General features: G+C 37.3%; 1 protein-coding gene across 37 annotated transcripts in view; it reads right to left on the bottom strand.

Annotated features, from left to right (window-relative positions):
• MAP4K4 (mitogen-activated protein kinase kinase kinase kinase 4) overlaps positions 1-14,327 on the bottom strand; it is a 273,822-nt gene that overhangs the window by 221,756 nt on the left and 37,739 nt on the right. The window lies entirely within an intron of this gene.

Below are 14,327 nucleotides of genomic sequence, written 5' to 3'. Positions count from 1 at the left end.
TGGTTTGGAGTCTATATAGCAACAATACCAACTCTTCCTGTCTTACCCTTTCAAAAAAAAAAAACTCAGATCTTCTCAATGGCACCAAAAACAACAAAACAAAAACCACCCTACTATACATGGGTTTAAAGAAGGTATGACATCAGTAAATCTCCACATGCCAGTTCAAAGCGCAATAAGATACTGTATTTCTATGTGCTTTTTCTCACAACACTATTGAAGTAAATAAATAAAGTTTAATTCCATTTTACCAATGAGGAAAACTTTACAAGTTCTCCTAATTGTATGGAGCTCCTAAAAGTAAAAGCCTAAAGATTTTCAACACTAATTCTCGAGACTAACTGCACCAATCACACTTCAAATGAAGACAGAATACTTAATTTTATTAGATTATTTTGAGAACAAGTGTTTTTTGTCATTATTTAGATGGAAAGCTTTTGTATTGAACAGGCTACAAATCAACTAAGAAGACCAACAACTAGAAACTGAATCATACAACAGGCAAGCAAAATACAGACTTATGGGACAGCTAGGTGGCGCAGTGAATAGAGCACCAGCCCTGGAGTCGGGTGGACCTGAGTTCAAGTCCGGCCTCAGACACAACACAAAACTAGCCATGTGAACTTGGGCAAGTCACTTAAACCCAATTGCCTTACCTTCCTCCTTCCAAAAAGCAAAAAAAACACCAAAAAACAGACTTATTTTGTCTTCATTTAGGACACATAGATTATGACAAGCTAACATCATTGTAAGAAGTCGTAATTCAAGCCACAGAAGAAACCCAAATGTGAGGTTTCACTTGCAATTCCCAAGAGTTCAAAGAATATTGAATTTCAGTATTAGTTGATAAACTCAAAACATCAAGAACCCAAAAGAAGTCTTCTTCACTCATACTTTTTTCCTCCTTGCCATTTCTTTCACAAATAAAGGAATATTAGCATCTCCTTCCTTTAGACTTAATACCTGCAGTTACTTGTTGAATGATAAATTATTGGACTAGAATGGAACCAGTCTACTAGTTCTTCTAAAGTATGGCCCCATGGACCATATTAGAATTGCAAATAAGCAATACTTCCAGGTACTGCAGGCACCACATTGTCTCCTTTTCTTTCTGACATGAATTAATAATTTCCTTCAATATTCCCTACTGATGTCTCATCCAACCAGCATCAATTTAACCACTCATTCTGGTTAGTCATTTTTTGCAATGCCAAAAAGTAGGGATGATCACTGAATTGGAAAAGGTACCAACTAAATGTAGTCTTCCTTTCCCCTTTATTGTATTTACTACTTATTACTGTTATCACTTATATCACTGTACCAGAGAAACTTCACCTACCGAAAGTATGAGATGACAGCTGATTCCAATTAGATTTTCAACATTAGAAGTTTAAGCCCTATATAATTAATAGGTAATTCAGGCCAGAGAATCTTCCACTGTTGGCCAACAATACTTTTCCAATACTCTGAAGATAAATAATTTCAAAGTGGCCATTCACTCACCAACTGTAGAATACAGTCCCATCTAAACAAATAACCTTGACAGACACTGGACCAATAATTCTACAGTCAACAGGTACCAGGATTAAGTAAGAGCCTCTTTATTTATGTTGGGTACATGAAATAAAAAAAAAATTAAAAAGAGAATTGCTAATGCCAAAAAATTCATCAACCTGGTGACAGGTTTCTATGAACTTACCCTATAGATGAAACCTTTCATGCTTTGTAGGACCTGTCAGTTTACTACCTTCAAGAAACCATTATCACTTCCAAAGTATAATGAAACATCTAACATGGTTAACGACTGTTTTCAAGGTTAACTAATACAGTATGATTTAAAATGATAACATTCTTGAATGTTACCCTTTATTTTATCATGAACCCTTTATTAACAATAGCTCAAGGAACAACTGATGGCCATGGCAAGCCAAAACCATTATTTCCAACCAATAGTACTAAATGAAATATTAGAAATTCAAGTTGATAAAGATATACCAAATATTAATGAGTCTTTCACATTACAAGATTTTTTTTTGGAGGGTGGTGGGGGATAGATGTCACTAGAGTAAAGGAAACAGTCTCCCTCTTCCAGGGATACAATGAAGATGATTTCCAAGTTTACTTTCACAGTGTAACAATTATATCAAGGAAGAAGAAACTATTCCCAATTATCTGAAGCCAACTGCATGAAAGGAAAGTCCAAGAAGTGGTTGAGAGTTATCTTCAGTCACTGACAATGGTGATTTAAATGGTAGAAAGAATAGGAGATCATTGTAATTAATGCCACTGAAAAGACAAAGAATGAGAATAAATGACAAGAAACTGCCAGTTATTCCCCCTTTTTCATACTTTCTTTCATCTGAGTCACCTGTCCCAGACACACAGTACAAGAGGATAGCCTTGAGCAATCAAAAAGGAGTGGCTGGATAAAAATGGGAGTGAATAGAAAATAGGAGTGTACTGAGATTTTTTACGTGTATGTTAATCATCATCTCGTGTTTATAAAGCAGGATCACCCCACCTACAGACTGTTTCCAGGTCTGGCTTTTGTCCAGACACTACTATCAAACATTTCTCAACATTATACTTTGATCCATCAGATGAAACAGCAATTAGTAATAAGCAGAAGAGAAATCCCAAATTAGATAAGTCTTATGGTGAAAGGATGGTGGAGCCATAATTCTGCAGGTACCAGGATTAAGTCAGAGATCCTTTAAATTAAATTGGTTATATGGTAACAATCAAAAAATGGAAAAGAGGGCACAGCTCTTAGAGTCACAGTTAACTAGTGAAATCCTCAAGTGCTACTTAAAGGCTAAATTCACTACAGCAGTACCCACATTAGTTCACCGTTTCCACCCTCATTTCTTTTTTTTAAACAAGGAGACTCAAAGTCCTCAATATTAGAAATGCAAATCTCCCAACTGATAAATCATTGCGCAATAACGAATTTTATTAGGTACTTTATCATCTGCATTTTACACATTTTGCAAGCACTGTGCCATGATGACTAACTTTTCATCATCAAAATCCTAAATTTCCCAATGGTTCTTCAATCTTCAAATTCTCTGGGCTTCCCCAGACAGGACTCATGTAAGCACAGAATACAGAAGACTAAAACCCTGGTTACATGAAACAATGGAGTTGCAATTCCTTCTACAAAGTTGAATTTCTCCTATAATATCTAGGATTAACAATTTTTATTTAATTGCTGATAGAAAAATAATGTTCTTAAATTAGCCACAAACTTCCTTGCCTTCTTAAACACAGTATACGTAACATAACTTCATGTTTTCAAAATGAGGCAGGGTCATAATCAAAAGTCTTAGCTATTATGTTTTGCTGAAGATGCTGATCACGTGAAGACAGAGGGCCAAACATGACTTTAGAATCTCCCTGGAAAAGACCCTGTTCTCAGCTCCCTTGGGATTATCTGCTTCTTTCTCTAAAGGCAAGATAAAGCACATCTGTCTTCTAGCTGTCTTCCTATGACATTAGAGAAACAAAATAGCAACAGCTTTCTCCCAGAGAGTTTTCTCACCCTATATAAAATTATCATTTTCATCTTCACTGTTGCTACCAGCATCCTTTGGCTCGCCAGCATGAAAACATTATCTCTGATTATCTAGCATGTTAATGCAGTGTGCCCACAAACACCACCTTCTCAGTATTCACCTGCTTTTCTAACTCACTCAAACTTTGTCTCTTCATGGGATGAAAAGGCCTCCCTGTTTTGTACACCTTGCTGTTAGGGGAGGCCTCACTCCAAAATCTACAAATTCTCCACTGGAATCAGAAGCCAATACCCCAGATACAACAGGCAGCCAATGAGTTCCTCCTAAGGTGTATGTATTCACTTTATTTTTCTTGTTTGCAACATGGCTAACACAGAAATTATGTTTTGCATAATTTTATATGTATGACTAATATCACACATCTTGCCTTCACAATGGGTGAGGGAAAGAACCCAGAACCCAAAATTTTTGAAAAATGAATGTTAAAATAAATAATATTTTTAAAAATAAGATTCAAAACTGATAAATGTGGGAAAAAAAAAAAGTGCTCAATCTTCCTAGTCCATATAGCTTTAGCCTGCTGTTAATGAAGCACCAATGTTTTTTCAAACAATCAGAGAACCTTGGAGATTATCTAGCCTAACCCCCTTATTTTATTGATGAAAAAATTCTGGTCCAAAGAATTTAAGTGATTAACATGTCCAGAGTCATGCTATAAATGAGAGGTCACAATCAGAAGCAGAATCTAGGGAGTTTCCAAACTCCTAGCCCAGCCCCAGCAGTCATACCATTGTGACCCACTACCTAGTCCTGCTGGAAAATAGAAGGAACCAATGCATCAGCTCACTTTTCCCTAAGCCTTCTGAAATGTTTAGTTATGAACAGAATCCGATGTACACGTGACACTTAATATTTCCTCTTCAAAGTTAAACCAAAACAAACATTTAGTAAGACACTATGCAGAACATGGTCCTTTACCACATAGAGATTGCAGTCTAGTTGGGAAATCACACAAACAGATAACAAGCAATAATTCATGGTAAGTGCATTAGGGAGGTGCCAACCCACATCCTTTGTGTTAAAATTGTAAAGAACAAAAATAGAAAGCCACATGTACTATAAGTCACAACCACTCCTTAAAGTGGTTTTACTTAAATGTTTTCAGGGAATAAATGTATTAGGGGGATAGAGCGGGAGTGCCTTTTCACTAGAATGTGTCTTCTGTGTTAAAAACTATTAATAATTCAAAATGTTTCAGTCAACTATCATTTATTAAGTGTTTCCTATGTGCCAGGCACTCTGCTATGTATGCACTGAGAATACAAAGAAAGGAAGAAACACTTGGTGCCCTCAAGGAGCTCACACAGTCTAATGTTTTAAGTAGAACACTGCCTAAGCGGTCTTTTTTGAGATCTGAAGATAAATGCTTGTTAATATTTTAGTTGGATTTTAAAGAATAGATGGGTAACAGAATATTGTAATCACTGAATTAATCACTTCCCCCCCATAACTATTTTTTACTTTGTTCCAAGAGAGTTGAATAGGGACATTATATTAGGAAATGGCTGAGATTTTTTAAAATCATAAACTTTTTAAAATGGATAGTAATTCAACTATTAACTCAAGAGTTAAGAAATAGATATTTGGTCATTAGGAACTTCGTTTTTAAAAGGCTGACTTATTAAGCAGCAGGGTCAAAATCTGAACCCAGGTTCCAGTGACATTCAATCCAGTGTCTTCTTTACCATACAAGAACAGCAGCATGGTATAGGATTTAGATGCACAAATGCCAAGCAAAGGAATCTGAACTTGATTCGGGAGTCAACAGAAAAGCATGGAAGGCTTGTGAACTGAGAAAATGCACGGCCAGATCATAAAGACTGACTGGAGAGCGGAGAGAAGGAAGATGTAATAGTCCAGGCAGACGGTTATGAAAGTCTGTTGTAGAGTGGGAAGCAGAGGAAGAAGGAAGGGAAGGTGTAAAAGAAAAAGGAGGAAGATGAAAAGTAGTAGTAATCGTAGTAGTTTATATAGCACCATAAAGTTTGCAAAATGCTTTACAAGTATCTCATCATTTCACTTAATATAAAATAGATAAAGAAAGGGAACACTGAAGGTAGAGTTGATAGATCTTGGTAAACCAAATGAATGAGAGGTAAGAAAGGGAAAATAAGAGTTCCATTGAAAAAAACAAAATTATTCCTCAATGATGGATAATCTTTCTTAAGAAATCTCTTTTAACAGCATTTTATATTCTAAGACACCACAAATGACTGAGGTAATGTTAGCAGAGAAGAAGGAAGTAGAGACAGCCCCTGACGCTAGCCTTGCTTCATCTGGGTGATGCCATCTACTGCCATTATCACGAGACAGAAAAGCTGAATCTCGCATGTTTTTGGCACCATCTTCTGTGCCGTCCTTAGGTGTTTATGTGAACCCTGCTTCTCCTTCCATTTACAAATAATGTTACCCTGGTCAAGTAAATTAATTTCTCTGGGCCTCAGTTTCCTCATATACTAAATGGGAATAGAAATACTGTTAGTCCATATTTCACAGGGTAGCTACGACCAAACGAGATAATCATATAAAGCACAAATCATTATATCAATTTAGTAGCAGTAGAATTAGATACTATGATCCTCTTTCTTCTCTTAGCACTGTACAGGCCTTCATCACTTCAAGCCTAGACTACTATAGTGATTTTCTGATTGGTCTCTCCCTTCATTAATTCCCTGACCACTCCAATGCATTCTCCACACAATTGTCAGACTGATTTTCTTAGAGTTCTGACCATGCCTCTCCCCTATTCAATAAACCCTGTTACCTCCTCTAGCTTTTAAAGTCCTTCATAACCTGACCATTTCCTACGTTTCTGGTCCTCCCCCCTGCCTCCTCATACACTAAGATGTATGACAGTCACTGGTTTTCCCACACCCTTGACACTCTCTCCCCTTTTCATCCATAGCTTCCTGGGGCTTTCTTCAAGTCCCATCTTTTCTGCAAAAAGCCTTTTCCAGTCTTCCTTAATCTTGGTGCCTTTCCTTGGCGATTATCTACACCTTATCCAATAAACTTTGCTTGTACAATTGCTCGCATGCTGTCTCATCCATTAGACTCTAAACTCCTTAAGAGAAAGAACTGATTTTTTGCCTGTCAGTGTGTTCCCAGCACTTAGCAGTTCCTGGCACAGTGTAGAAGCTTAATAGACTAGGCTTGTTGGCTTGACTCTCTCCATAACATTGTGCCAGACCCAAGGCGACTGTATCTGCCATTAGTTATCTTCTGATACTTCTTTGCTTCCCTCCCTTTGCACTATGCTAGCTGGTAAGGTGGAAGTGCAGACAAAAGCACAGCTAAGACATCTATCTATACAAGAACAATGCAAGGTAGAGTATGTGGGAGCAAAGGAGAGATATACACAAACTTTCCTAGAAAAATCTGAGAAATTAAGAGAATGGTTTCAATTAGGAGACTCGTGGAAGACTTCACAGAAAAGGTGGTACCTAAGTCTTGGGCTTAAAATCAGGTAACTTGGGTTTAAAATCATTACTCTGCCATTTACTAGATGTGAAACCACAGAGAAATCACTTAATTTCTCCAAGGGGTACAGCGTTTAGAGGACTGGATCTGGAATCCAAAGACCTGAATTCAAATCTCAGTTCTGTCATTTACTACCCACTACCCCAGTGACCTTGGGCATGTTACTCGGGTCACAGTTTCTCCATGTGTAAAATGAGAACTAGATGACCTATCAGGTCTTTTCCAACTTCTTAATTTAAGATACTATAATCTGTAAAGTCAGAATAACAACATCTGTAGTACTTATCTCACAGGGCTGTTGTAAGGATCAAAGCCAATAAAATAATCCATGTAAAGTGCTTTGGGAACCCTGAAATGTTATGTAAACGTCAACTTGTTATTATCACTATTATAAGAGAAGTGGGGTAGAATGAGATGATCCATGTAAAATAAAGTGCTATATAAATGTCAGGTTATTGTTACTACCATTATTATTTTTTTTAATGTGGTCATGGTGGGGACAAGGGGAATCTAAAAAGAAAAGCAGAGGAAAAATACCATCACCCTCACCACTGCCCTTCTAATTGAATGCATTACTTTCCTGTAACCTACATGTCCAACATTACTCACCTCAGAGACAGTAAGCCTTCTCTTCCTGCACATGCTTGCCTGTCACCCCTCCTTCAGCCACACCCCACATGACCTCTTCTTGGTTACACACCTGCAGGGTACTGGTTCCCAAATGCAGACAGTCAGCATAAAAAAGAACATTCTCACTTTAAACAAATAAGGATAGTGGGAAAACACAAACTCTGTGAAAGTTTTATGAAGGAAGGGTGTGTGTTAAGTTACTACAGCCTCCGGGTAACTATAAATTACACACTAGCTAGTTATGTGGGCTTTACATGCCCATTTAATCTCCCACTGAGTTTAAAAAAAAAGTGTGCTCTAGTCATGCCCTCCTGACATGCTTCATGGTACCTTAAGGACAAGGAGCACCCATAGCAGTCTCCTTCCTCCCCAGTCCAGTTGTTCTCCCCATTCCTGCTTTTGTAATATATTACAGTAATATAATAATATTTACGGTAAATATTCTTAAATAATAATCAAAAATTTTGAAGGGGGTGTATACAAAAAGAATAGGGAAAGAGACAGTAGCTAGAAAAGAAACTACCATAAAAAGGAATTCTGTTGTATGTGTGGAGGGACTAGTAAGTTGTATATGGTAGATTTGCAGTTTCACGTGCAATCATCTTTTCTATTTTACTGTATTATGGAAATGTTTGTTTTGTTCAGTAAATTGAAAACAAATTTGTAACACCCCCCAAAAAAATAAAGTCTAGTAGACTTTAACTTCCTAATTTTTTCCTATGGAAAAAGAAAGAAGCTCCATCTCTTGATAAAAGAGTAAGTGCCACATTCTATTCAAAAAGGAACCCAACAGAAAACTAAGGTGGCAGAGTGTCTTCAAATTTTTACCAATCCTTCCCTCCATCTACCCCATTCCCACACTTCCTATACAGCAACTACTGAGAAAAAGGTTTGCTTTATTTTTTTCAAGTTCATAGCACACAGTTCCCTCCTCCAATCTCTATAACCACTAAAAATGTGCTCCTTCACATAAACTTTTAAATTAAAATGGATTTAAACTAGTTTTGTTTTGAGAATTTCATCATACCCTTTAAAAACTAGAGATACCTACCTCACACTCCCATCTATACTTAAGCAAAACTGGAGAGCAACTGTATTATCACACAGAATTGGTAATGTCCTTCCCTGATATAATCTCCAGATGATGTTTTTCTCTCCCTCTGACTTTCCCTCACTTCTTCTCTCTTTGTCTCTTGGAACCTTAGCAAACCAGAGGGAGTCAATGCTCAATTATATCTAAGGCAATTGGAATCAGGGTCACAAAAAACAACTACATTTCAAAAACAACCCCCAAAACTCATTTAAAACCGACATTCTGGGCCTCTTTTAAAAAGTCCCTGGCAACTCAGAAAACATTAAGTTAAAACCTACTAAGTTTACAGTGGCATGATACGATGAAATGAACATTGGCTTCACAATGAGAACATCTGGGTTCAAATCATGATCCTGGCACTCAATACCCATATGATCATGGGAAGGTCATTTAACCATGTGCTTCAGTTTCATCATCTGTGAAAGTAAGAGGCAGCACTAGTTGACATCTTGAATGAAGATTTTAACATCATAGGTTTCAAGTAAGAAAGCCTTAAACTTTAAAAAGACTAAGAAAATCAATGTCCAGAAAGAACTCAAAATGACTAAATACAAATAACCCATCCCCCCAAAAGAAGAGAAGGAAAAAAAATCCCACATCACTGCCTGAATTATTAAGTATTTGAAGACCTCACATTGAGAAATAGGTATACTCTGAAGGTCAAGCTATTTAAGAATACTTAAGTGTCTTACACATACCTCAAGGAAATATCTGTACTGATCTATTTGAAATTAAGTTTTAGAACTTTTCCTGAAAAGAAATGACCATTTCTCAGATATGTTCAATTTAATTTTTTTAAAACCACCTATCATATAAATAAAAAAGATTAAAATCCTAAAGGAAAACATATACTCCAGTAACCAGGTTCTTAGGGAAGAAAGGAGACTTTTTTCTTTTCTGGTAGCCTACTTCACCCCAGCTGTTCTCCCTCCCTCCCTGCCCCCCCCCAACACACTCCCTGAATTGGGCAGTAGTCTAGACCTGCTGTTTGGTCTCACATACCTGCTTTACTTCACAGACTCACAATTTATTGCACAATAAGAACCAGGTTCTCTAGCAACAGGATGAAAACAGTCAAAGGAGTTTTAAAGAAAGCAGCTAAGAAAAGTAACCCCCAAACCCGAAAGTATCACCATCTCCACCCTTTTCAGGCAGTAAGAGTCATCTACCCAAGGAAATTCTTTCTCACAAAATCTTTGGTAACCTGTCTTCCTAGCTACTTACAAATAGGGAAGGTCTCCGCCTACCCAGGGGCAGAGAACAGTCGAATGGAAGAATCAGGGCCCAGTATTACTAACGTGCAGCCTGTAATTCAAGTCCAGAAATCACTGTCCCTATTCTAGAATCTCATCTACCTAAAATGACTGCACATCCCTCATAGGATTCTGCCAGAGCTCCATGACTAAACACTCGGGGTTTCCTTTCCATGTCACCAAGGGAGAAATGGTGAGGTGTCCAACATGTGTAAAGGACAACAGGTCCTCAGAAGCCAATCAAGTAATGGAGCTTTCCTCGGTTCAAAACTGCACAATAACCCTCCTCTTCCTCCTAAATACAGAACAAGACTAATGAAGCAATGTAAGTTAAGGTCACAAGACAAACCAGTCTCTTCCCTTCTCCCCTGTGGCTATGTCCAAAAATATGCTTTCCATTCCCTTAACCCCACTCTTCCTCTCCCTTCGGCGACACCCCAAGGGAGACGTTATCTCTCCTTCAATCACTTACAAAGGCCCAGGGGAAGAGCAGAAAAAAAGAGCGAGACTAGGATCAGATGATTGAGCAAGTGTTCTATTTATGAAGCACCTACTAAGTGAAAACACTGATATCCCATGAGGAATGTGTTCAGGTGTGAAGCGGTCCCTGGCCTCTAGGAGCTAATAATAAATGGGGGGATGGCCGAAGGAAAGGGTGAGAAAGGGGCCTTAGGTTTACAAGATTAACACACATTCAACAACTGGAGAAGACAGTCATCAGGCTGATCAGATGCAGGTTAGTACAACAGGAGCTTGGAAAAAAAGGAAAGATCACTAGGAACCATAGTAGTCAGGAAAAGCTTCTGGAATGGGATAGAAGGGCAATGTCAGTGGAGGGATGGGCAGGAACAATTGAACTTTTTTAAAAAGTCTTGATTTCCACTGTAGACTTTTAAATTCTACCTAGGGAAATCTGGTGGAACACAAAATATATGAGGATACAAACCGGTAATTCTAGATGACCAATGGAAAATGGACCCACCTAAAGAGACCAACACAGGGGAGGCTAGGTGGCGCAGTGAACAGAGCACCAGCCCTGGAGTCAGGAGGACCTGAGTTCAAATCCAAACTCAGACACTTAACAAAAGCCGTGTGATCTTGGGTGAGTCACTTAGCCCCAATTGCCCTCCAAAAAGCAAAAAACAAAACAAAGAGACCAACATAAATACATGTAATACATATATTATAAATATTAATATATGATATAAATGTAATAATATAAATAATTTGTAATAAAAGTTCCAGTGGATCCCTTACATGCTAGCATGGGTTATTCAAGAACATGATGGAGGGGGGAAAAGAAAGTAAAAATTATGCTGGAATAAACATTTTTGCTTTTTTTTTTTTTAGACAGGGTTATTTACTACATTGGTCCTCACAGAAATTTCATCAACACATGGATTTCAACAAGGAATTGGGCAAAGTTTTTAGTGGTATCTTTGTGACCAGGATTAAGAAGTAACTAGTTCAATGTCAAGACCCCAGAGAGTGGCAACTGGGCTGATAAGAGTTCGGTTTTTGGACTCATAATCTGGGCGACCTTTATTAATGAAAAGACGACAGGATTACAGTGGAGGGGAAAGGACATGAAATTTGGTGTCAAATTTGTCAGTTCTTGATACTTACTATTTGTGTAACCTTGGGGCCTTGTCTTTCTAATCTGGAAAATGAAGGAGCTGAACTAGACCAATCAATCCACAAGCACCACGGCTAAGTGCTACCAAAAACACAGAAATGAAAAGTCTACTCTCAGTAAGTTTACAATCTATCAAGAGAGACCATTATGTACATAGTGAAATTAAGAACATGAATATTTACAGAACAAAAATAGTTAGATACCAGGTAGTCAGTGAAGGAGGGCACAATGGGAGGATTATAAAAGGTAACTTGCCCTGTAATCTAGATGGTCTCTTTCTAGCTCTCACTTGGAAAGTGAGTTTATTGTAAGCAGCCCTAGTGAAAGAAAAAAAAAAAGGTTTTGTGGGAGGGCATAAACAACTAGTGAAAAATGACATCTGGTCGATCTTCGTGAATTCCATTTACCCACATTGTCCCTTATTCCTGTCCTCTGACACGGCTAATTAATAATTAGCTATACGCTGCTTAATATCATCACCTCTCCCTATGATAATACCTACTTTAACTTCATCTTAGATAAAAAGATATCTTCCAGAAACTGATGGAAAACAGGAGTCACCAGGAGGTGAGTCACCTAAGAAGCAACCTATCTGCATTCCTTGGAGTCTAAACTCTGTAGACAAACTGAATCACCTACTGAGAAAAAAAGGCTTTCTCCCCAATGCTTTAATTAGTGTGAAGTTTTAATCAGTAACCTTAGGCATCTCCAATACCATACCAAAAGGACTTCAAACTACCAGTCTCTCATGAACATCAGAACTAATCTCTGTAGGCAAAAATTTAGTTTCACATTAATTTTGTACAAAAGATATGATGGCTCTCTTCGTACTAAGTATTATGATGACAAAATAACCAACTAGCAAATACTTCACTTTGGAATCATTTCCTTTCCTTAATAGTGCCCAAAAGGGATGATGGTCCCCTTCCCTAAATATCAGTGTATTTTTATATTCCCTATTCATCTATCAAGGATGAGCAAAGCACTGTACTTAGCTAGGAAATATAATCAAAAAGAAAATTTCTGCAAATTTCGAAGTCACAGAACAAAAAAATTTTCTGTCTTCAAAAAAGAAAATTATAGGGAAAATTGAACTTTAACAATTTAAAACCCTTTCCAAATCTAAAGTTACCTTGTGGACTTAAAAACAAAATATTTTTAGATTGCACTTGGTTCACTCATAAAATTAGGTTTGTTACTTTTAAAATATACAAGTTGCTTGTTTTGGGCTCTTTGTAGGAAAGCAGACAATCCCTGAGAACATCAGAAATCATCAACATTCAAACACATACTATCTGGAGAATCGTGTCATAAAAATGAGAAAAGCTAGGTTTTCTGGTCTTAGTGTTGCCCCATAGTTGATATTAATAAACAGAAAACACATCTTCAGAAATCATTGTACAGAGAGGAAAAGGAGAAAAAATTGGGAAAATTCAAATACAACTTTTGGAATTTTAGCTAATTATAATCAGTCTTACTTTCTAGGTATCACTATCAGCATTTTCTGCAACTTCTAACAATTCCTGGTTATCAAAGATTTAAGGAAAATGAAAGTTTGGCCCAAACGGAGGCAATCTTTCTGTCCCATCTCTCCCCTGAGTTTGTTCTCAGACCTGGTAAGCCAACCATCCACTTGAAGAGTTTACTAGTACCTCCAATTCAGCACATTCAAAACTTGACTAAGCATTTTCCCCCAAACACTTGCCCCATATGCCTAACTCCACTATTTCTGTTGATGAAACTCACTATTCTCCTCAGGCAACAAGGCTCAAATAGTTTAATATTTCCCTTTCCACCAACTCTACATTTAATGAGTTGCCAAGTTCTGGTGAGGAAGAATTGTGTACAGTGGAAAAACGAACTGCTGAACATCTGAGTATAGTGGGTTCAAATCCATACTCTGCCATGTACTACACTCTAAAGCAATCACTTAATCTCCAAGGGTCTGCCTATATTTCTCCATCTATTAAAAATGAAAGAGTGAAACAAGATAACCTCCAAGGTCATAATCCAGCTCTAAACATATGATCCAATGATTCTACTTCGAAAATGTCTCTGTTGTCCATTCCTGTACTTTCCACCACTTTTGGGTCCTTATTACCTGTCACCTAGACTTCTTTTAAGCGTCTGGATTGTCTTACTTCTAGCATTTTCCTGACATCACTGACTTTTTTATTATCCATCTGATCTTAATGCTGAATGAGAAGGATAAGCTTACAGAGGTGGTGAACAGAAAAAAATGAATAAGAGAAGGCTGGTAGATCTAGTTAGAAAATTGGCCTTACACATAGTAGGTTCTTAATAAATGCTGGTTGAATTTAACAGAACCAAATTAATGTAGCTTGGCCATTGATAACTAGACTAGTGGTTCTGAAGTATTTTTTACTCACAAAATGGTATTTCTTTCAGTGAGGAATAAGAGATTAAATGAGTAAATAATGAAATGAAGATCATTTAAGCTGGGAGCACTAGGGAAATCAGGCCACTTCGTGGAATGCAATTTCTTTTCAGTAAGAGCTTCTACTTTCTGTTGAGTACTTTCCATGTCTAAGGTCTCTTGTGTTAAGGTTAGCATATAGACATAACAAATTTGGTCTATTTTATGAATACTATAGTTACTATATACCTTAGGTAAACAGAATTTATTTGTACATTTTTAG

The sequence above is a fragment of the Petaurus breviceps genome, unplaced genomic scaffold (genome assembly GCF_028583685.1).
Source record: "Petaurus breviceps papuanus isolate PSGF00001 unplaced genomic scaffold, PetGlider_PUasm1.0 419, whole genome shotgun sequence".
Lineage (NCBI taxonomy): Eukaryota > Metazoa > Chordata > Mammalia > Diprotodontia > Petauridae > Petaurus > Petaurus breviceps.
Note: the sequence above shows the minus strand (reverse complement) of the source record. Positions and strands in the feature narration are given on the sequence as shown.